The sequence below is a fragment of the Mesoplodon bidens genome, assembly GCF_964165515.1.
Source record: "Mesoplodon bidens genome assembly, chromosome: 16".
Lineage (NCBI taxonomy): Eukaryota > Metazoa > Chordata > Mammalia > Artiodactyla > Ziphiidae > Mesoplodon > Mesoplodon bidens.
This window is the reverse complement of record NC_138173.1, coordinates 45,736,798-45,759,175: the sequence shown is the minus strand read 5'-3', so window position 1 is coordinate 45,759,175 and position 22,378 is coordinate 45,736,798. Positions and strand designations below refer to the sequence as shown.

At 52.5% G+C, this 22,378-nt stretch overlaps 1 long non-coding RNA gene across 1 annotated transcript in view; it reads left to right on the top strand.

Annotated features, from left to right (window-relative positions):
• Positions 1–8,811: 8,811 nt before the first annotated feature.
• LOC308629873 overlaps positions 8,812–22,378 on the top strand; it is a 17,908-nt gene continuing 4,341 nt past the window's right edge. Inside the window, exons 1-2 of the long non-coding RNA XR_014017722.1 lie at positions 8,812–9,246; positions 11,641–11,736. This is a non-coding gene — a long non-coding RNA (uncharacterized lncRNA). The remainder of the gene's footprint in view (positions 9,247–11,640; positions 11,737–22,378) is intronic.

The following is a 22,378-nucleotide window of genomic DNA, read 5'->3' as shown; positions in this document are numbered from 1 at the left end:
TGATGTATAACAAATTGCCTCCAAACTTTGAGCTTCATTTCTTCATCTATAAAAAATAGGATTGTAAGAATTCAATGAGTTTTTACATTTAAAGTGCTTAGAAAACTGCTCAGCATGTAGTAAAATTTCAGTATGTGTTTGCCATTATATCTCCTGGGTTCCTGCTCATTGAATCTCCCTGGGGCTTGGAACCCTCTTGCTCCTGATGACTCCTGAATAAGATGCTTTGGTAATGGAGACTGTGTGGAATTCCTGGTAACTCCACCTTCTTCCAAAAATTCTTTGAAATATCCTTCATATAAGATAGAAACTAGAGGGGACTTCCCTGGTAGTCCAGTGGTTAAGAATCTGCCTTGTAATGCAGGGGACACAGATTCGATCCCTGGTGGGGGAGCTAAGATCCCACATGCCACCGAGCAACTAAGCCCGCAACTACTGAGCCTGTGTGTTCTAGAGCCCGTGCACCACAACCAGAGAGAAGCCCGTGAACCACAAGGAAAGATCCCATGTGCTGCAACTAAGACCCAATGCAGCCCCACCCCCACCCCCAAAAAAGAGGAAACTATCTTTTCTATCTGGGCGGCAGATGGCTTTTCTATTGGGCGGCAATGGCTGATCTGCCCACTAGATAAGAATATGGCAGTAAAGTGGAAAACAACTTTAAATATTAGATAAAACTGAGGCAAGGTTAGTCCAAAAGTGATCATCACAAGGTGCTGCTAAAGTCTGACCATGCTTTGTCTCTGAGGTTCCTAGCAGCCAGAGTTAAAAGGGAAACACTTTAAATTCAAATTTTAAAAATGTTAACAAAATTCAAAGCATCCATAGGATATGAGTGAAGCTTTCTTGCCACAGTGCAGAGCACAGTGCCAGGGGCAATTAAGCTCAAAATGCTCTTTCTAGCAAGGGCCCAGATGCAGATGGGTGGCCTTCCCTGTTGGTGGAAACAGAGAAGACATCGCTGCCACTCAAGAAGGGCTCAGGGGTTGGGCGGCAATGGCTGATCTGCCCACTAGACGGCGCTCGTGGATTACCTTTGCTCATAGTGCCTCCTCGAAGTTGCAGCAAGCAATTGTTTTTAAGTTTTCTTAGTTGATTTCACGTAGTATTAAATTCTTATGTTCTAGCATGTTTCTGAACGTCACACAAGCCTCCGCCTCTCTGTCCCAATCCACTGTTACAGTGGGTTTCGAGGTGGGGCGGAGCCAGGAGGAAGAGGGGATTCTGCCTCACCTTCCTTCCCCTCCTCCATTCACCCACCCCCATTAGCAACAGCTTTTGCCACTGCAAATCCCAAACAGTACAGGTTTGCAGTGACCATGACAACTGCTGGAGCTGAGCCCACTGACAAGTTACCGTGACAATTCTGAGCCCAAGGGGGACCCTTGTTCCTGGGTGTGAGACAATATAACCAAAGGCTAGAAGACCTGGACACTCAAGGAATGTGGTGGTAAAACTTTGTGGCTTTTTCCAGGTGCATTTTGAACTCCAAGTTGGGATGTCAGGTCCACCAATGACATACCTATGGCCACACAAAACCAAGTTTACATAGCTTGATGCATCCGAGGAACCCACACGCCAGGCAAGCCTTTGGACCCTCTCAGTCTTTGAAGGTCAGGTTGGGCTTTTTGTAGCATCAAGTGGTTGAGGCCAGCTCGAAAAGCAGGGAATGATTAGGGCTGGTGGGTTGGGAGAAAAGGGACTTTTGCTAATTGGTTCAGGTTCAAAGAAGGGATCTTTTTATCTGTGGGGAATGTTTTCTGTGTGACTATGGCTTTGCTAGATCCATGAATGAGTTTTTGTGATTTAGAAGTTAAGATCTTGAAGGCAGTCAGTCAACTGGTTTCTCAGTCTGCCATCTTCCAGTAGCTCTTGAGATCATGGCTGTATCTTTTTCATATCCCCAAAGCCCAGCACATAACAGATGCTCTTTGTTGGGTGGGTGAATGAACTCACAAACACAGCCTCCTTTCCGGGGTTGTCCCAAGATGGGTGGGTGTGCAGACAAGGTAGCGGATTCATGGAATACATATTCAAGAAGTACTGACTTTATGCCAGGCACTGGGCCAGGTGCTGGGAACACCATGATGGGCAAACCAGACAGGACCATGTCCTGAGGGAATCAACAAATACATGCAAGACTACAAAAGAGTCTCAGCTTTGAAGGAACAGCACTGGTGCTAAGGAGCAGATGATGGGGCACTTGGCTTGGTCAGGAAGACTTCCTGGTGAAACGATAGTTGCACTGAGATGTGAATGAAGAGTGGAGTTACGTAGGTGAAGAGACGGAGGGAGAATGTTCCAGGCAAGGAGTACGGCAAGTGCAAAGGCCAGGAGATGGAAATTCAAGGGCCTGAGGAAGAAGGTCAGTGCACCTGGAGGATGGAGACTCACAGCACAAGCATCGTGTAGGATGCGCCAGCCCAGGCAGGGCTCTACCGGCCTTTTGATGGATTTCTATTTTTATCCTGAGAAAGATGGGGGTGGCCGTTACTCTTTTTATAGCTCGAGGTGGTCTGTGTTTCAGAGCTGTCAAACGATTCTGCAGAAATCCTAGGTGAAGCCATGAACCTTGGAGCTTCTCCTGGTGGTCCTGCAGTGTATGTGAAGTAATTGAGCTTGTGTTCAAAGGGATTTGTCTGGCTTCATTGTGGAGAAAGGACCTGAGGAGGGCAAGAATTGGGCGTGGCAGCCTGGTTAGGCTCTGGCATTGGGACCAGATGGTGGTGGTGCAGTGAAGGGCTGCTTCAGAGGTAAATGGGCAAGACGTGATGAGTTGGATAAGGATGGAGGAGACGGAGGGGGAGGATGCCTCTGAGTTTCTAGCTTGTGTAACTAGATAGTGGGCTCGGTCACTGACACGTTGGTCACAAGAGAAGAGGACCAGGTTTTGAGGGGAGGCTTGTGAGTGTGGTCTTGGACATGTTGCATTTGAGGCGACTTTGGGGTGGGGATGTCAGTGGGAGGCTGGGTACTCAGTCTGGAGTTCAGAGAGAGGCCCAGCCCAGAGGCTGCGTATGGTTCCGTGCATGTGGTAACAGCACAACCAAAGAATGTCAGCCGAATGACATGCCCTTTTGGAGAAGTTACTGTCGTGCCCCTTTGGTCATAGGTGGGTGTTTTGGGGGACTTCGGCTCTCTTCCAAAATCCCCAGGTGGGGTCCACTGGGACAAGCGTAGCCCTAGAAGTGAATCCAGGAAGAAACAAAGGCAACCACACAAGTGGTGACGGCCATTGGTTTGAAGGTGGCAGCCTGGAGTAGAGAAGGAGGTGTGACCACATCCAAAAGTCTAATCCAACCATATCCTACCCTTTCACATGGCACCCCACATTCACTCACATCTCATCAGCTGGCACCTCAATTACCTGCGATTACCGAGCACAGACTGAGGCAAATGGGAAAACTAGCGCGCACAGCAGAGACTCACTCACGTCTTCAGACCCTTGTACCTGAGGTTAGTGCAGTCTCTTCAAATTCAAAATGTTCTGGAAACTCAAAAGCTTTTTGAGTTTGGCCTCAAAAAACTCATTTGGCCTCAAAACCTTACTGAAGGGACATGAAGCTGTTTATAGTGTTTATTTATCCTAGTTGGTACGAATAGTCACACATTTTGCTGCAGGAATGTGGTGTGTTTGATTACAGGGTGTTGTGCTGTTCCAGAGCCCGCAGCTGGTGGTGGTGGTGTGCGTGGGGTGGTCACCTTATACATATACTGTGAATAATTCTAAATTCCAAACACATTCCTTCAAATTCTAGAAGGGGGCTAGTGGACCATTTTACCATCAATCTTTTACTACTCAGGGGAACATACAAGAAAATTTAAGCATGCTAAAAATGATGATCTTGAACGTGTGAAAAGCATGATCCCATGTTGGTAGAAACAACAATTGGTTTTTGAGCACCCAGAACACTGCTTGCACAGTGTTCTAGACACTGAGGATGGTGCAGTGAACAAAACAAGGGCTATGAGTTCACAAAGCTGACAAAATTGTACTTTTAAAATTCTATAAAAGATGCACACACAGATTTGCAGATATGAAGTACTGAAGGGCAGACAGTAAAATTCTAAAACAGGCATTATGAGTAATTTGTTTTCTTTTTTTCTTCTCCACATTTCCAAATTTTCCTCCAATGCTCAGCACTCGTTTTGGAATTATTATTATTATTATTATTATTATTTAAAGAGAATGGAGATCTTTAATTAACCAGGAATTTCTACGAACCTACAGCAGGACCGGAGCCCTCCTCTGCCCGCAGTCGGGGGTAGTCGCTGTAGATGCGGGGGGAGTCTCCGTGCATTTCTGAGGCTGCACCAGCAGAGGGCGCCGCGCCCACGGGGCTCGGGGCTCGGGGCGGGGCCGCGGCCGCGCTTTTCTCCCCAGCAACACCCGCCCGCGCGCCGCTCCGGAGGCGCGGCCTCCCGGCTTTCCCCGCCGGGCCTCCCCACCCGCCCCGCCCCCCGCCCGCAGAGCACCCAGCAGGGGCGGCGGCCGCGCTGCTCCGACCTAGCCAGCGCCTCGCCCCTAGGTCCGGGCAGACCCTGGCGCGGCGGGCGGTACCCGGCTCCTCGCAGACCCGCCCGCGCCGCGCGGGAGGGAGGAGAGGGTGCAGCGCGCGGCCCCGCCCGCCCGGGCCGTCTGCCCCCCCCTCCGCCCCCGGCGCCGCCCTCCCCCTCCCTGCCTCCGCCCTTCCGCGGGGTTGGCCGGGCCGTGGCTGACTCGTACTTTGGAGCCGGATGGGGAGACGTGACCGCCGAGATACGGGCTGCGCCGGGAACAGGCACGGGGGGAGACGGGGGAGGCCGAGTTTCTGGGCACCTGGCGGCCGGAGCGGATGGGGAGGGCAGAGGCTGCCCCCTCCCCCCGCTCCGGGTTCCCAGGGGAGCGGGAAGGGAAATGCGCTCCTCCCTGGCGCTCGGGGCCCCCGCCCTGCGCCTCGGCGTGTGCGCGTCGCGCCGGTTCCGTTCCTTCTGCTCCTCTGCTCCGCCGCGCCCCGGGCCGCCCTGCAGCGGGGAGAGTCTGGCCTGGGAGGGCGGCCAGGTTACCAGTCGTGTCCGCTGTAGGTGGTCAGTCCTCCCTCAGGAACGAGGGAAGGAATTTATGCAGTCAGATCCAACCAACATTGAATCCCAGCCTCGGTCCAGCTTAGTTTCCTAATCTGTGAAATGGGAAAAGGAATACCTAACCTCCCAGTAGGCCCGCAGGTTTTCACACCAGGAACCTTGTGACGCCATGAGATGTGCCGGGGAGAATTCTGAGGGAGGGAAGAATTATCCGTTACTAAATCCAAGAAAGGGCCATCTCGTGGCGTCTCTACTGCATTTCCCAAGGCCTTCGACAATCTCTTGTTCGCCCTCATTTTGCCCAGGAAAGACCTTCCAATACACACTAGTTACCCTTCATAGAGTTTCCTCCTCCATGATGGGGATTCAAAGGGAGAGTGCACAAGCGTTTCCATGACACACTTTCTCTTTGGGTTACATGCGTCAGCCCTAGGATTAAGTTTGGCTTTTCTAGGCTTGGCTTAAGTTTGGCTCTGATTGCAAACAAGGCTTGAGATGAAAAGCTCAAAATCCCAAGATCTTAGAGTCAAAAGGCGAGGTGGGGGGAGGTCTTGCCCCACTATGCTTGACTGCTGGTCTTTCACAGTTCAGTTACTGCTCTGCCACGTGCTGGCTGTGGCTGCTTCACCAAGGTACTGAATGTCGGTCAGTCTCAGTTTTCTCAGCTGTCAAATGGGAACACAACACTGCTTGGTGGTGACAGGCTCAGGTATCCAGGATGGATCTCTGACTTTCACAAACTCTCATGGGTCCTTTGGGCAGCATTGCCATTTGTCAGGAAATTCTTCCTAGTTGTAGATCCTCCCCAGGCTCAAGGCCATATTTCTGCTTCTCAGTCCTGGGAGAGGACCGTTGGTTCCCCCCCCCCCCCCGTTAAGGTCATTTCCCTTGCAGCAGACAGGCCACTGCCAAGTTCCTCAGCCTGACCTTCCTTTACCCCTGGCTTCAGATATGGTTTCGGGGTCCTCCCCAAATCCTGTAGATTGGGGAGGTGCGGGTGGACCAATGCTGAGAGAGCTGAGAGGCCCAGACATAGACATTTTCCCTAAATTTGTGAGTTACTAGCAAAACAGGAAGAAAAGAATGCTTACTGAAAATTACCTCCATGCTGGGTGGTTTATCTCAGGGCCCTCACAAGAAGCTTTGAGGCAGGAAGCATCACCTCCTTTTTGCCCGTAAGAAAGCAGAGGACCTGTTGCCCAGGTCCCCAGTCTGTCCTTAGCTGGGTCCTCCTCAACCTCTGAGGACAGAGTGTTACAGGTGGTGCCACCTCTACCAAGGGCCCCTTCCAGGTATGCCTTGTCGACAGGAAATGGCTGCAGTTCCTACTGATGCCTGCTTCTCCTGCCAGTGAGGTTCATGGTCGTTATCACTGGCTTGAAAGGCCAGTTGGCTCTTGGGAAACAAACAGAAGCCTCACCCTCCCTTCCTGTTGGAAACTTTGGCCTCAGCTGCAGAGTGGATGCCTGGGAAACACGTTTCAACTCCAGCCTTGGGGAGCCCAACTGCTCCTGGAGCTCTGCCAAGGCAGCTCTCGGGGGAGGTGGGGGGTTGTTGGGAGTCAGGGGGTTGTTGGGAGTGGAGAAGTCTGAAGGCCAGGGGGGCCCCCCGCTCTGGGAGTGTGGGCCTCATCTGGACAGTCTTGACGGTGACCATCTGCATCAGTGGTTCTCATCCCTGGCTGCCCAGTGAAAGAATGCTGATGCCTGGGCTCCACCCCAGACCAGTGAAATCACCTTTCTGGGAGGGGGCCCATGTGTCAACATTTGTGATTTCTAAAGCACCCCCAGGTAATTCCAGTGTGCTGTCGCGGTTGAGAAACACTGAGGGAGATCAATACAAACAGACAGTGGTCAAAGGACAGAACAGGAAAGCATTTGATATCTGAACAAAGGAGGATTTGCGTTAGAGACCAACTAATAAAAGCTGTCCGAGGCAGGAAGGCTCCTTCAGCTGTGGCTGAGCAGGGCTGTGGAATACTTGGAAAGAGTCCACCCCTCCGGGAACTGGCATGACTCGGTGCCCAGGGATAGAGGGAGGAACCCAGAGTGACTCCAGGTCCCTCTGGGCCACTGTGCCTGCTTCTGAGATCCACGTTCGTGCTGCCGGGAGAGGCCCCTGATGCTCCTGTGCGCCTCAGGTCTTCCAGTCCAACTGGATTGTTTGCCGTTCCCAGAACTCCCCCTGATCTTTCCCCTTCTAGGTTTTGGTTGCCGGCATTTGATTCCATCTGGAATGTCCTTTCCCCATCTGTTCAAATCCTTCCTCTTCAAGGTCCCTGCCCTAATGCCAGCTCCACCAGGAAGCCTCCACCTTCTGGAAGCGCCTTCTGGAAGCGCCTGTACCCCCTTCCCAGACTGTCACTGCCCGGTTGTGCGCAGGGTTGTCTCCCTGGCCAGGCTGTGGATGCAGGAAGGGCAGGGACGATCACACCCCTCTGTGCCTCTTCCTCCCCCGCCTGTCTCTGGGGGTGGGGTGGAGGCGCCTTGCGTGGAGGAGCCCCACGCTTTTCCTGAATGCTACATAATTTGTCCCTGTTCCAGGACAGGGTGGACAGCCACAAAGATAAATCCTCTCTGCTCATGCCCCTTCCTGATAGTTCTCTGGCCCGTCCGCTCCATTTCCGGAGTGTCAGGGGGCCTTGTGGTTAGCCGGCAGCGACAGGAAAGAGCTGAGGCCAGGCCTTGACCCAGCACGTGGTGTCCGCAGCACCAGAGTAGCTTCCCCTGGGGAGGGACGGGTAGAAAGACTGAGGCGGGGGATGAGAGCGTCGAGGCCCTGGATGCTGGCGCAGTCTCTTCCCACTGACAGACCCAAAGTCTTAAAGGGAGGGGTAGGACCCCGCGACCTCGGGCGCCGCCGAGGCCAGTGCTGGTGCCACGGAACCGCCTCCTCCTGACAGCGGGGCGTCCGCCGGCCCGCGCCGCAAGTGACCCCGGTCGCTGCCAGTCGTCCCCGCTCCCCGCCGAGCACCCCCAGCGCCCCCGCCGCAGCCGCCTTCTTGGGGTTTTCCGGCTCGGAGCGCCTCAAACGACCTCGGCAGCCGCCGGCCCGGGCCGCTCCCCCGCCCCGCCCCCCGCCTCCCTGGTCGCGGGGCAGGGCTTTCTGATGAGTCAGCGGGAGCCGGGGAGCCTCCAGCCTCCCCGGGCATCTGCTCCGGTGACGCACCGTGACTCACGGGCGCCTGGGCAGCCGCAGCCGCCGAGCGCGCAGCGCGGAGCCGGGACGCCGAGCGCAAGCCCCCGCCGCGGCCGAGCGGCCCCCGGGAGGGCCCGGCTCCGCGCCCCGCGCCCCGCGTCTGGCTCCTCCCGCGCGCCCAGCGCCTCCTGCCTCCCGCCTCTCCCGCCTCCCGCGCCTCCCGCTTCCCGCTCCCGCCCGCCTCCGGCACCCTCCTCCCCCGGCCCCTCGGCTCTCCTGGCCCCAATCCAAGCTGACATCAGACGCTGGCCGCCCGGCCACCCTCTGAGTCAACAGTTTCCGAAGCTGAGCCCGCTGCCAGGGGCTGGGAGAGAGCGCTGCCTCCGGGGGAGGCGGTGCGGGGCTGGCCGGGGCTGGCATCCGCGGGAGGGTGGAGGTGGGTGGGGACCAGAGGAGCTTTTTACAAGAAGTCACGGGGGGTAGGGGAACCGAGAGGGTGAAAACCGCCCTGCGGAGCTGCCGGGGCGGGGAGGGAACCTGCGCCCGGAGCCACGTGCTGGAGCCGGCGCTGGGTGGGTGGCTTGGGGAGGCGTGGGGGTGGGAGAGGCCCTTGCTGGGAAAGGCCCCAGGCCACGTTTCTGGGGGAGGAGAAGAACCGCGGGTGGACACGCTCGGCCCCAGGCCACCAGGGAACGTTCGTGTCTGGAGAACGCGGCCCAGATCCGTTTGATGGGAGCAGCTCTGGCCAAGCCTGGAGGGCTGGCCCTGCCTGCTTAGGGTTGGACCTGAAGAAATGCACTGGCCTAACCCAGTGGCCTCCGCTGACCGCGGTGGGATGGGGTTAGGGCTGGAGGCACGTCCACCTCCCACCCCTCAAAGAGGATGTCTGTCCAAGGGTCAAAGAATTGGAGAGGCTGAGTAAGTTGAGGGTGGGTGGCTGCCCAGTGAAGGCGGGGGGAGTAGTAGGAAGAAGGAAGGAGGCGTAAAAAGAAGGAAGAAGAATTTTAAGAACATGCCAAGGACATAACTGCAGTCCTTGGAAAGGTGAGTTTCCTACTACCCGAGGAATCAGGCCAGAAATCTCAGAGGAAAGAAAATGGATTCGCTGCAGGAAGGAATGTGGAGCCTGGGCTTCTTCCTCTGAGTAAGAGGCTGGAGCCTCTGGGTGCTCTGGTCTGCCACTGTCCGTGTGGAGCACCCACTTTGAGAGGCTGCCTCCTGTGGCTCTAGGATGCTCAAGAAGGGCAAAAGACCCTTTAAAAAGCACCCACCTGCAGTGGCCTAAGCGGCACCTAGAAGCTTCCTTAACCCTGACAGTTTTCTCTGCCCTTGTCAGAAGGGAGAGGAGCCAGGAAGACAGAAAGGCAGCAAAGCTCCACAGGCACCTGGGTTTCCTCCTCTCCCACTCCATCCTACCTCACCCCACCCTCCCTTGACCCCCAGGATGAGCAAGACACAACTGCCATTAGTGGGCCTCCAGCTGCAATTTATTCTCAGTCTGTTTCTGGGATTTGACTTGCTGTTCTTTCCAAAGCCACGGCTCGACAAGTGATGCCAGCCCATGGAGGGGGTGTTGTGTCTCATCTTGCAGGCAGAAGTAGCACAACAGCTGGGTGAACCAAACCCATCCGGATCTGTCCAGAGCTGTTCGTCAGTATGGCCTCACAGGACCACGTGAGCTGCCTTTTGCCCCATGTGACCCCCATTCAAACTCAGGCAGAGCAAGGGCTCCCGGCCCCCTTCTCCTTGGGCAGCCTTCTCCCAAGTGTGTGGATGGGTGGCTCATTCCTGCCAGGTGAAAATAGCATTGAGCCAGACTTCTGGGAAGCTCTGTATTCCAGGCCTCTGTAGAAGAGCTAAAAATAACAGCTCTTGGGAAGCCAGGGGGTCTAATTTGCTGAGGTGGGACAAGATGCAGAGCCCTGTGACGTCAAAGGGCAGAAATACTGGCTGGGGATCGGTATGGAAAGTGTTAGTAGCAGGAGGTCCTGGGCCCTGTGTGGTTGCCCTTCGGGGAAGTTGGTGGGCTGGACCAGTGGGGGTTATCCTAGGAGGCTAAGGCCAGGTGCAGAATGGGGTCTGTGGCCGGATACTTAAGCCACAAACACTGCAACCCCCAACTTCCACTTTTTTTTTCATGCTGAGAACTCTCTTGGTAGAGGCTGCTTCCTCCACTGTTTCAAATTCTGATTTCTCATGTATCTGTCAGAGAGACAGTTATCACGATCTGGGTGAAGCTCTTTTCTGCCATTCCACAATCTGCGGACTTGTAGCCCTCCACACCAGCACTGTAACCCTTACCATGCTTTGCTTGGCCTGAGAGGTTTTGCTGTCTTCAACTTCCCTCTCTACCCAGAGGCCTACTGGGAGGCCCAGAGTTTCATCTTTGCAACTCGCACTTGGCGGAACTCCTGGGGAAGTGAATTAGCTGTCAACTCTGCCCTCCTCTGCCCCACGCTTGGCCTGATAGCCTCCTTTGTGTCTGAGGGCACTTCCTGTTTGCTGTGTCTGCTGCTTCCACGAGAGCTTCTTCCTGGGTTTTGACCCAACCTGCTCTTTGCCTGACGGTTCTGCCCAGCCTCTGGGACCCTGGCTTGTTACCCTGATTGACACCTGGCAGCTGTTCAGCAGGGAGAGCTGCACCTTCCCTTAGCAGCTGGAACTAGGGCAAAGGGTCGATGGCACCTAAGTGTACTTCACTAAAGCCAGCCAGCCCGTCGCGTGTGCCTGCACATCCAGGAATGCAGGTGGACCCAACTGAAGCTAACATGTCATGGGTAAAGCCACAGTCATACAAAAATAAGGGCTGCAACCCTTCACAAAACGTTTTTCAAAGCATACCATTAAATATGAGATTCCTGGTATGTATTTAGAGGGCTCATTTTCCTTGCAACTTCTGAGGAATAGATATATTGAAAGTGAGATACAAAATTAGATGAATTAGCAGAGATTAGACTATTTTCAGGGGTCGTGTAACAAAGTTCTGAATTACTGCAGGTGCCAGAAAAGTTGGAGATGAAATTGAGCCAAACGAGGAATATCTGCCTCAAAAGATTTGGCGTAACGCCTCAAAACATCTGGCATCCCTTGGTAGCGTTTATCACTCCACTGAAAAGCTGACCTTCTCCAGCCATCCTTGACCACGTAATGGAGCAGAGAGTGGGGGACTGTGTGTCAGAAAATCTGGTTCCGTCTCTGGCTCTGCCGTGTCTGAGCTCTGCTACCTTGGGCCACCTGCTGATCTGTCTGTGCCTTGGTTTCTTCTCCTGTAAAATAGAGATCCTTATACCTACCTCTTAGGGCTCTTGTGAGGACCAGAGGAGGTAATTGACACTTGGTGGGTGCTCAGTAAAGGGTAGCTTAAAATGTTTTAGACTTTCTAACTGTTGGGAAAACAACTTCCTTAAGTGTGTAATCTTCTCCATTGGGCTTCTTTAGGTTTAGGTTCTGTCCAGGGTCAAGAAGGTCAAACTGAGAGAGCGTTGAGCTCTTTTTCAGAAGCCACTGGAGCAAAGACCAACATCTCTAGGAGAGGTAAGGAATTTAAGAGTAGCACAATCTGCTAACCAATCGTGGGTTTCAGGCCTGAGAGAAACCTGATAATGAATCATTCTGAGGCCTAATCAGTGACAAAGATGACCTTTGCCCAGACACTGGCATGTCTGAGCTGCTGAATGAGACTTTAGTGCAGGAGGTGTTGAAAGAGCCTAATAAATACTTATTCATTGAGTCAAATCCAAGAGTTTGAAGACAAATGCAAAGTTTATATTTTGTGTGCCCCTTGACCGTGTTAGATGTTACCCTGAGGGAAAACATAAACCAGACCCTGCTCTAGGGTTTGATGGGTCCCAGAGCCACATGCCGGGCCCTGGACTCTTGCTCCTGTGAATGGGAGCGGGTAATGTTCCCAGGAAGGACAGATTAATGGGCTGCATTGGACATCCTTTGGAGAGGGAGTAAGAACTGTCCTTTGCACCTCACCTCAGCTCTTTCTGGCGCATCTGACACCAATCCAGGGAACATATGGTATATTAGTCTCCTAGGACTGCATAACCAAGCACCACAAACTGGGTATCTCGAAACAACAGAAATGCATTTGCTCAGAGTCCTGGAGGCTGGAGGTTTGAAATCAAGGTATCAGCAGGGCCCTGCTCCCTCTGAGACTCTGGGTGGACTCCTTCCTTGGCTCTTCCTAGCTTCCTAGCTTCAGATAGCTGGCAATCCTTGGCATTCCTTGGCCTGCAGCTACATCACTCCAATCTCTGCCTCTGTTAGCCTGTGGTGTTCTATGTGCGTCTTCATACGGCAATCTCCTCTTTATTAGAACCCCAGTCATTCTGGATAAGGGCCCACCCTAATAGCCTCTTCTTAACTTGTTACACCTGCAAAGACCCTGTTTCCAAATAAGGTCACATCCACAGGTACTGGGGGATTAGGATTTTACAGTATCTTTTTTAGGGAAAACAATTCAACCCATAACATATGGTGAGAGCGATACCTTTGATAAACAGGCTGCCGCACAGGCTGAGAAGGTTGTCAACATGGGCATTCTGCCCTGTGCCAGCAAGGGGGCAAATTGGGACAGCAAGTTGGCAGTCCATCTATCAGGAACCTCAGAAACATTCATATCCTTTAATCCAGTGATTCACAACTAGGAATCCAGCTGTAGGAAGTCATCAAAAATGTTGATAAAACCTTATGCACAGAGGTATTCATCTCAATGTTGTTTATAATAATTATTAGAAACAACTTCAATGTCCAGCAGTTAGGGATGGTTATTAAAATAAGCCACATCTACATGAGGGGGGGTGTTATATAGCCTTTAGAAATGATATTTCCAGAAAAAAATTTGTAACATGGGAAAAAAATGAAATAAAATGATATATTCTATATTTTGTCAACTTTATAAAAAATATACAAGGAAGAAAAACATCAACATAATGTTAGAAGTCTCCCCCCTTCTTGGGAGAGATTATGAGTGATTTTAAAAAATTATTATTATGGCATTATATATATTCTCTGCATTAGCTTTATAACCAAGGAGAAAAGACCCTAATGTTATTTTTAAAATAGATATATAAATAGTTTCCTGGAATATACATTCCAGGGACGTTCTGGCTGGGAGGAGAGTAGCAGCTGCTGGGTGTCCAGCTGATTTCTGTGTTTATAAGCCATAGCCGTAACCCTCTAGAGTTTCTCAGCATGTAGTTGGATGGCTCCTTGCCTCAGAATTACCCATGATGCTTATTTAAAAATGCAGAATTCTAGGCCCAACCCTAGGCCTACTAAATCAGGATCTCTGGGCGCAGGGCCCAGGAATTTGCATTCTTACAGGCTCTGCACACTTGAGTTTGAATTCTCCTTGCCTTAGAGGCTGTGGACAACCCACTCATCAGTAATCCAGCATGGTTTCTCACATCAGTCACTTTTGCTTTGAAGAGAAATTATTCTCTTTATAAAGTTCATTCTTGGTTGTGCCTAAGACGGGAAGCTGCAAAACATATTCAAAAGAATAGAAAATTCATAATTGTATTATATTTTGGAACTCAGTAACAGCAGGCTGTGTTTCCTAATTTACATTAGGCTAATAATTAAAACGAGTTAACATTCCCAGACTCTACCCTAGGTTGGAATTGAGTAGCTGCAGGAGGACATCAGCCCACAGGGAAAGCTTTACCCTATTGACAAGTGGATATTCCACGTGCCGTTAGTTGAGAATCGTAATTATAGACATGATTACTTTTAACTCACAACCTGAGGTGTCCTTTATTGACTGGTTTAGGGGAGCGCTATCAGAGGACAGTAGAAAGTTCTCCACTTTGAGGTGTGTGCTGGCTCAGAGCAGGAGCTGGCTGAGAAAGCCCTCCCAGCCCTCTGGGGCTGTGACTTGTCCAGACTCAGGGGAGCTGTAACTGCTGGGTTGGGGGAGGGGCAGCAGCTGTGCAATTTCAGCCATCTTGTCAGTAGGTGAAACTCAACACCGCAAAGAGGCAATAATTCAGGGTATTAGTCCACACTTGTTGCTTCCGGAGGTGGTCACAGCCTCCTAGGAGAAAAGATGAGCCATCCTGAGAATGAAGACAGCTCCAGGTGGGAGCTGTAAGAAAAGAGGGCATCTAGCCTGGCAGGGACCATATCCCCGCTCTGCGCCCTCTCGCCCTCTCGTAGAATAGATGGCTTCAGGCTGCAGGACCCCGCACCTGATCCGCGCTGTTTGGGCGGGAAGAGGGCCACAGGAGGTGGGTGAAGTGCGTGGCCCCTTTTAATAACACCTTCCATTTGTGCTGTGTCATAATCCCCAGGGCTCTGGCAGTACCGGATCGCCCCGCGGTGGGAAATGAGACCTGGATGGGCAGGGCCGTCGTCAGCTCAGCAACTCAGGGAGGCCCGAGTAGTGGGGCTGAGAGTCGGGCTCTGGGGAGCACAGGGCAGGAGGTCAGGCCAGTTGTGCCTTCTTCCCTGCGGCATGGGGAGGGAGGGAGCAGAGGAAGGCAGCCAAAAGGGTTAGGACCCATCAAGGAGGAAAAACGGTAAAAGGAAGCCCTGTAACTTTCATACAACATGTAATTAACTCTCAGCAGAAGATGCCACGGATTCATAATGGGAGCCGACAGAGGGGGAGGAAGGTTCTGACAAGCTTTAGATTTCTTGGGTTTTTTTTTTTTTTTCAATTTAATTTTTAAAGGAACATGAACAGTTGCAATTATAATCGTGGACCTTCAGTGATAGTGTCTCCCCAGCAGCAAGCCAGCTTATGCTGTCTGCCACCCTACCCAGGCAGGATGAGCAGGAAGGGCTTTTCTGCCTGGCGCTCTCTCCAGGCACCTGGTGCCCCAGGGTGGGTCTGTCAGCAGCCCCTGCTCTGTCAGCCTGCCCAGCCTGTGGGTCTGTCCCAGAGCCCTCTCTTCTCCGTGACAGCTGTCCTTGGAGTCACCCTGGTCTCCAGCCAGGGGCTCCCAGGGTCGCCCTTCTGGCAAAGCCCAGGCCTCCTCCCTAGTGCCCTGCCCTCAGTAGGGTGGCTGCACCCCATGAGGAAAGGAAGTGCAGCTGGAGAGGAAAGGCAGGGAGCCCCGGGGTGGGATGGCTGCAGGTGGGCAGTGCCTGGACGTCCGCCAGAACAAACGGGGCCAACGTTCTCCCAGACACAAAGGGCTCTCTGTGCGGGACACACCCAGCCCCGTGTGCAATCTGGGAGGCTCACGTTTCCTAACACAAAGGAGGCCCATTCCCAGACAGTCCTGGGTGTGGCCTGTAGGCTGAACCCTGCTGGGCAGAGCCCCTGTGACCCATCTGGATGGGTGACTTCAGTCCTCATTATGCTCTGGTCTGCACATGAGGATGGAGAGGGGCCGCTTAACTCCACAGGACATTGGGCAACTGCCTTTTCTTCCTCTGGGAAAGAGGCTGTGAACTATGAAGAAGACATTCATTTATTTTTTTTTCCCTTAAAATGTATTTATTTATTTTGGGCTGCTGTTGGGTCTTCATTGCTGCTCACGGGCTTTCTCTAGTTGGGGCGAGCGGGGGCTACTCTTCATTGCGGTGCGCCGGCTTCTCATTGCGGTGGCTTCTCTTGTTGCGGAGCACGGGCTCTAGGTGCGCAGGCGTCAGTAGTTGTGGCTTGAGGGCTCTAGAGAGCAGGCTCAGTAGTTGTGGCGCACGGGCTTAGTGGCTCCACGGCATGTGGGATCTTCCTGGACCAGGGCTCGAACCCGTGTCCCCTGCATTCTTAACCATTGCACCACCAGGGAAGTCCCGAGGACATTCATTTATTGAACATATATTTCTTGGGCACCATCTAGGTGCCAGCAAATAAAACAGACAAAATTTCCTGCTCTTAAGAGCTTACGTTTGACACAGAAGCATAGGCGCTTCTCCTCTGCATTCGTTTCCTAGGGCTGCTGTAACAGAGTACCACAGATTGGGTGGCTTAAGCAACAGAAATGTATTTTCTCACAGTTCTAGAGATTAGAAATCCAGGATCAAGGTCTGGGCAGGGTTGGTTCCCTCTGAGAGGCTGTGAGGCCTGTAAGGGCAAGTCTGTTCCAGGCCTTTCCCCTCACTTCTGGTGGGTGCTGGCAATCTTTGGTGTTCCTTGATGTACAGCTGCAGCACCCCAACTTCTGCCTGCATCTTCACATGGTGTTCTCCCTTTGTGTCTCTTTATCCAAATTTCCCCCCCCCTCTTTTTTTTTGCGGTACGCGGACCTCTCACTGCTGCGGCCTCTCCCGTTGCGGAGTGCGCAGGCTCAGCGGCCATGGCTCACGGGCCCAGCCGCTCTGCCGCATTGGGATCCTCCCGGACCGGGGCACGAACCCGTATCCCCTGCATCGGCAGGCAGACTCTCAACCACTGCACCACCAGGGAAGCCCCAAATTTCCCCTTTTTATAAAGACACCAATGGTGTTAAATTAGAGCCCACCCTAATGACCTCATTAACTTGATCATCTCTGGAAAGACTTTATCTTCAACAAAGGTCACATTCTGAGCTACTAAGGGTTAGGACTCCGACATGTCTTCTTTTTTTGAGGGTGGACATAATTCAAGCCATAACAGCCTCTATGGAGAAGTGCAGGAAAGTATGGAGGAGAGTCATTTGCCTTTGAGGTGCCTGCAGGCTCCTGCTTCCTCAAGGTCTCTCGTGAATACATCTGATGGGTGGAACCTGGGTCATGAATCTGTGCCCCACTGCAAGGCAGGCTGGGAAATTGAGTTTCTGGCTTCTTACCTTGGGGAGGATGGACATCTAATGTGGGATCTTACCCAAACACAGGAAGCGCATTCAAAGGATTCATGCAAAGGTGGCCACAAAACACGAGAAATCTACTATGCAGGTGCTTTCAGATTTTCTCCAAGGGGACCCAAAAGCACGGAATGAGAACAACAGCATCAATGTCTCGTCTGCCCTTTAATGCCTGGTATTGTGTGCTGCCCACTGCAGAGACCAAATGTGGGTGACCACAGAGGACATCTGGCCAGTCTACATAATAGCAAACAACTAACATTTAGTAAGCATTTACTATGTACCAGGAGATTTTCTAAGCTCCTTACATGCATTGCCTCATTTAATCCTCGCAACAGCCTTATGAAATAGCAATGATGATTAGCCCCTTTCACAGATGAGAGAACTGAGGTACAGAGAAGTTAAGTAACTTAGCTACTAGGTGAGAGGGCCAGTATTAGAACCCAGCCATTTCAATCTGAGACTGAGAGCTTAGCCACCGTGCTCCCTAAGAGCACAGTGATGGAAGAAGATGATGAGAGATGGAAGCCAGGCTTTAGGGCAGGTGGGTGAGTGCTATTAAGCCATTGCCCAGATGTCAACCTGGGAGCTCACTGGAGCCACCCCTGGATGGCATATACATTGTCTCACACTGTCTGAGCCAAGGTGGGTGTGATGTTGGCCTGAGGCACGTTGACAAAGTCCTCGGGAATCCTGGGAGAGAGAGGCGTGGGGAGAGGCAGGAAGGAGAGGGAGGGGGGAGCCTGCAGCTGGGGTGCTGCAGGACTGGCCCAGGAGGTCCTGCCTGGCGTGGCTGAGGACGGCCTACGTCCAGGATGCAGGGGGCTGGGCAGGGGCTGGCTCTCCTGAGAGGCAGGGAGAGCCCAAACTGGGCCCTTGCCAAGGTGCTGCCTGGAGAGGGCCAGATGTTCCCAAAAGTTCTTCCCCAGTGACCTGGAGGAACAGCTGGGCCTTGGAGGGGCCGGGTGGCTGCCAGGGCAGACCCTCCGTGTTGAGGTGCATTTGGAAAGTGGTTCAGATCCCTGACACATAGCCAGAGGCAGAGACCTGGGACCTCTGTGCCTGCCCTGGGGGAAGCCTTGGCCACGCCCTACTCCTGCAACTCTGGATGTTGGAACATTGCTGTTTCTAATACTTTGGGGGGGAAATGTGGGAAAGGGGGCAGTAGGAGACAAAAGTGATGGGACATATTTCTTTTTTTTTTTTTTCACCTTTTATTTATTTTTTTTTTATTTTTTGGTTTTATTTTTTTTTATTAGTTTCTGCTTTATAACAAAGTGAATCAGTCATACATATACATCTGTTCCCACATCCTTTCCCTCATGCATCTCCCTCCCTCCCACCCTCCCCATCCCACCCCTCCAGGCAGTCACAAAGCACCGAGCTGATCTCCCTGTGCTCTGCGGCTGCTTCGACGGGACATATTTCTGCAGCCCCAAGCATGTTCAGCTGGAGACCTTCTGAGGCCCTGGCCCTTAGGATTGGGCCTTGAACCTCATACACTCAATCCAGAGTATAATTTCAAGAGTGTCCATACACCAGGGGTGTCTTGTCATTCACCAGTCAGCCCTCCTCTCGAGAAAGCTGGGACCAGCCTAGCAGCTTCCCTCTCCAAAGGGAAATAGGGGACAAGGAGGTAGCTGGGCTTTTCTTAAAATGAACAGAAGACAAAGGTAGAATATTTTCCTCAACAGCTTTGATAATAAGGTAAGGATAGTGTGGTTTCCTATATACTGGCAGGATGTTTCCAAAACATACAAGGGTAACAAAAATAAGAAAGAAACGTGAAGGAAAAGAAATTTTCCACTAGAGGTTTTTATTTTCATTTTTTTGGAGGTTTTCATTACAGTAGGTCACTGTGAAATACAGAGTTAATAAGATAGATCAGCTTCAGAAATGTATGCAAACATCAGTAGTGTTCCAGAGTTTTAAAACCAGGTTAATATCTACAATAACATGAAAAATACCAATGCCTCGCATGTGCCCTGATGTTCAGTTATCTTCCCATAGATAAGAAGCAGAGAAGAGGGACATTCTTAAAATTTAAAGAATGAGGTGAGGCCAGGGTTGCCAGATAAAATACAAGATGGCCTGTTACATTTGAATTCCAGATAAAACAACGAATATTTTGTTAGTATAAAACCATGTTCTGAATATTGCATGGGACATGCCTCTACTAAAAAATTATTTGTCATTTATCTGAGATTTAAATTGAACCGGCCATCATGTATTTTCTTTGGCTCAGTCTGGCAACCTCATGTGGGCCTCTATCCACCCCAGTAGGGGAAGGCAGAGAAGTGACTTCTGGAAAAGAGTCTGGCAGGCATACGCCTCGTGTCGGGGACTCCAGGGAGACCAGGCCTACAGCTCCAGGGCTGCCGTGTAGGGCCCTGGGAAAAGGCCCTGAGCCTCTTCTCAGAGATCTCCCTGGGGGGAACAAGCAGGGCCCAACAGCTGCAGAAGGAAGCCTTGAAAACAACCTGGAAACAATTCAGCCTTCTGGCAGCTGCCAACACAACTACAAGTGCACCAGGGCTCCCAGACCACACGCCGGGCCACCTCCCGCAGTCTTGAGAGGTCACCCTGACCCCCCTGGGGTATAGTAACACTGAGCCACACCTGAGCTGACCCTGTAAACGCCCCAGCCTGCACTGACCTCTCCTTCAGGTCTGCCTCTGTCAGCCCTGCTCACGCTGGCTGAATTTCCCCACATTCTCTGGGGTTGAGATCATCGAATACCCACGGGCCTTTCCTGCAAGGCTGAAGTGCCAATCCCTGGGCATTAGCTGGGTGACTAGTTATTTGTGTGCTGCCCACAGGTAACCTAGGGAGGGGAAGTGTGGGCACCTGCTGCCCAGGAGCCCTGGGAAATCACTGGGTGAGAGAGTCCAGCAGTGTCTCCCCAGAAGGTGAGTGGAGCCTGCCTGCCTGAGGGCTCTGGGCGAGCCGCAGACCCTCCAGCCTCGCAGGCCCCCTGCTATGCTAGCTCTGCTGAGGGGCAGGTCTCCTCATGGCTTTCCTCCCAGGGCTGTGTGGCAGCTGTTCTCCTGTCCTTTCCCAGAGAACAGGGAGGGAAGAAGGAAGGAGAAAAAGGGGCAGGCCTGCCCTGGGAAGTTTCAGCTTGAATGTTGGACCAGAGCACTCACTGGAGTGCTGAGAAAGGAAGGAAGGAAGGACATCCTGTGAGCAGAGCATGGCTTTGATAAGCATCTCTTGTGAGGTGCGTTTAGTCCCATTTTCACAGAAGATGAAACTGAGGCCCAGGGAGTTTGTGGAACTTTCCTCAGGTCACACAGAAAATGCTAGACTCAGAACTCACAGCCAGACCACTCTGATTCTTTTTTTTTTTTTTCATATTTATGTATTTATTTATTTGGCTGTATCGGGTCTTAGTTGTGGCACGCGGGATCTTTCGTTGAGCAGTGCGGCTTCTCTCTACTTGTGGTGTGTGGGATCTAGAGCGCGCAGGCTTAGTTGCCCCGCGGCATGTGGGATCTTAGTTCCCTGACCGGGGATTGAACCTGCGTTCCCTGCATTGGAAGGCAGATTCTTAACCACTGGACCACCAGGGAAGTCCCGAGACCACTCTGATTCTTAAACCTGGGCCCATTCTATTGCTCTTTGCTACCCAGGAGAGTCCTGATCTAGCTCAGGAGGAAATACAGCTACTGTCAACTCTGTTATTCTACTATGTCAGGTTCCAGCCCCCTCCACTACCCCCAAGCTGGGCTCATGACTGTGAAATTTCCACGAGAAAATAATGCTGAAAGGAAACAGCTGTACTTCTCTGTGACACGCCAGGACCCCCATCTCCTGGGCTCGTAACCCTCCTGTCACAGAGCTGAGTGAACGCGCTGGGCGAGGCTGTGGTGCTCTCGGCAGCACGTTGGGAATTGCCCCCAGTCCCCACTCTCGTGGGGCTCATTTGGTAATTCCTGACAGGCTGAAAACCAGCCTCTTAAACCCAGCCTGTGTGCTTGGTTGAGTCTGGTGAAACTGGAACATATAGGCCCCCATGATGCTCCCACCCTCATCCCCAGGGGTTACTCTGAGTTGCCCCTGCCCCCTTAGCCCTCCTCAGATGTCTCCCACAGAGGGCTCAAGCCTTCCTTATCTTGGGCATTTCTCAAGTCTCTGGCACTCCCGCCACCTTGGGTCCCTATTCCTCCCCCTCAACACCTCACAGTAGGATGAAAAGAAACGTCTGTGTGTGGTAGGGAGAGAGTGGGGGCTGAGAGGGAAGGGAGAGAGCTCTGTTTCTTCTGATCATGAACTTACTTTTTTAAAATTTTATTTTATTTTTTAATAAATTTATTAATTTAATTTATTTATTTTTGGCTGCTGTTGGGTCTTCATTGCTGCTCACGGGCTTTCTCTAGTTGGGGCGAGCGGGGTCTTCTCTTCGTTGCGGTGCGCGGGCTTCTCATCGCGGTGGCTTCTCTTGTTGCGGAGCACGGGCTCTAGGTGCGCAGGCGTCAGTCGTTGCGGCACGCGGGCTCCAGAGCGCAGGCGTCAGTCGTTGCGGCACGCGGGCTCCAGAGCGCAGGCGTCAGTCGTTGCGGCGCCGCGGGCTCCAGAGCGCAGGCGTCAGTGGTTGCGGCGCCGCGGGCTCCAGAGCGCAGGCGTCAGCCGTTGCGGTGCCGCGGGCTCCAGAGCGCAGGCGTCAGTCGTCGCGGTACGCGGGCTCCAGAGCGCAGGCATCAGTAGTTGCGGCTCGTGGGCTCCAGAGCGCAGGCGTCAGTAGTTGGCTTAGTAGCGCACGGGCATAGTTGCTCCGCGGCGTGTGGGATCTTCCCGGCAGGGCTCGAGCCCATTTCCCCCGCATTGGCAGGCGGATTCTCAACCACTGCGCCACCAGGGAAGTCCCGAACTTCTTTACTGACTCATGCATGTGTATTGGCTGGATGCGGAAACACAGGAGGAGATGGAGGCTGGACGTGGTAGTACCAGCCAGGTCCCCACACGGCCCAGGCTCTTGGCTCAAAGCCTGTTCCCAGACATTTGTTAACCAGACTACATTAAAAAGGACTTCCAAGCTCTACTTGCACCTCCTCTGCTGAGGATTGACTCAGTAGCATTTCTCAGAAACACCTTTCTAATGTCACATCTTGCAGCTCCTCTAAGCCTCCAGAAACGTCCAGCCTACGCAATGTCTTCTCTTGTTGGAGTGTGGCTCTTGGAGCCCGACTGCCTGGGTTCACGTCCTGGCTCTGAACCGCCTCATACTTGGGCGCATTCCTTAATCTCTGCCTCAGATGCCTCACCTCTGATACGGGGATTAGAGCATCTACAGCCTAAAGTTGTTGGGATTACAATGTCAACAGCCATAAAAGACTTAAAATAGTAGCTGGTACATCTTAAGTACTATATTAGTGTTAGCAGCCATCATTATTTTTATTATTATGATGATTCTCTCATCTCTTCCCTTCAAC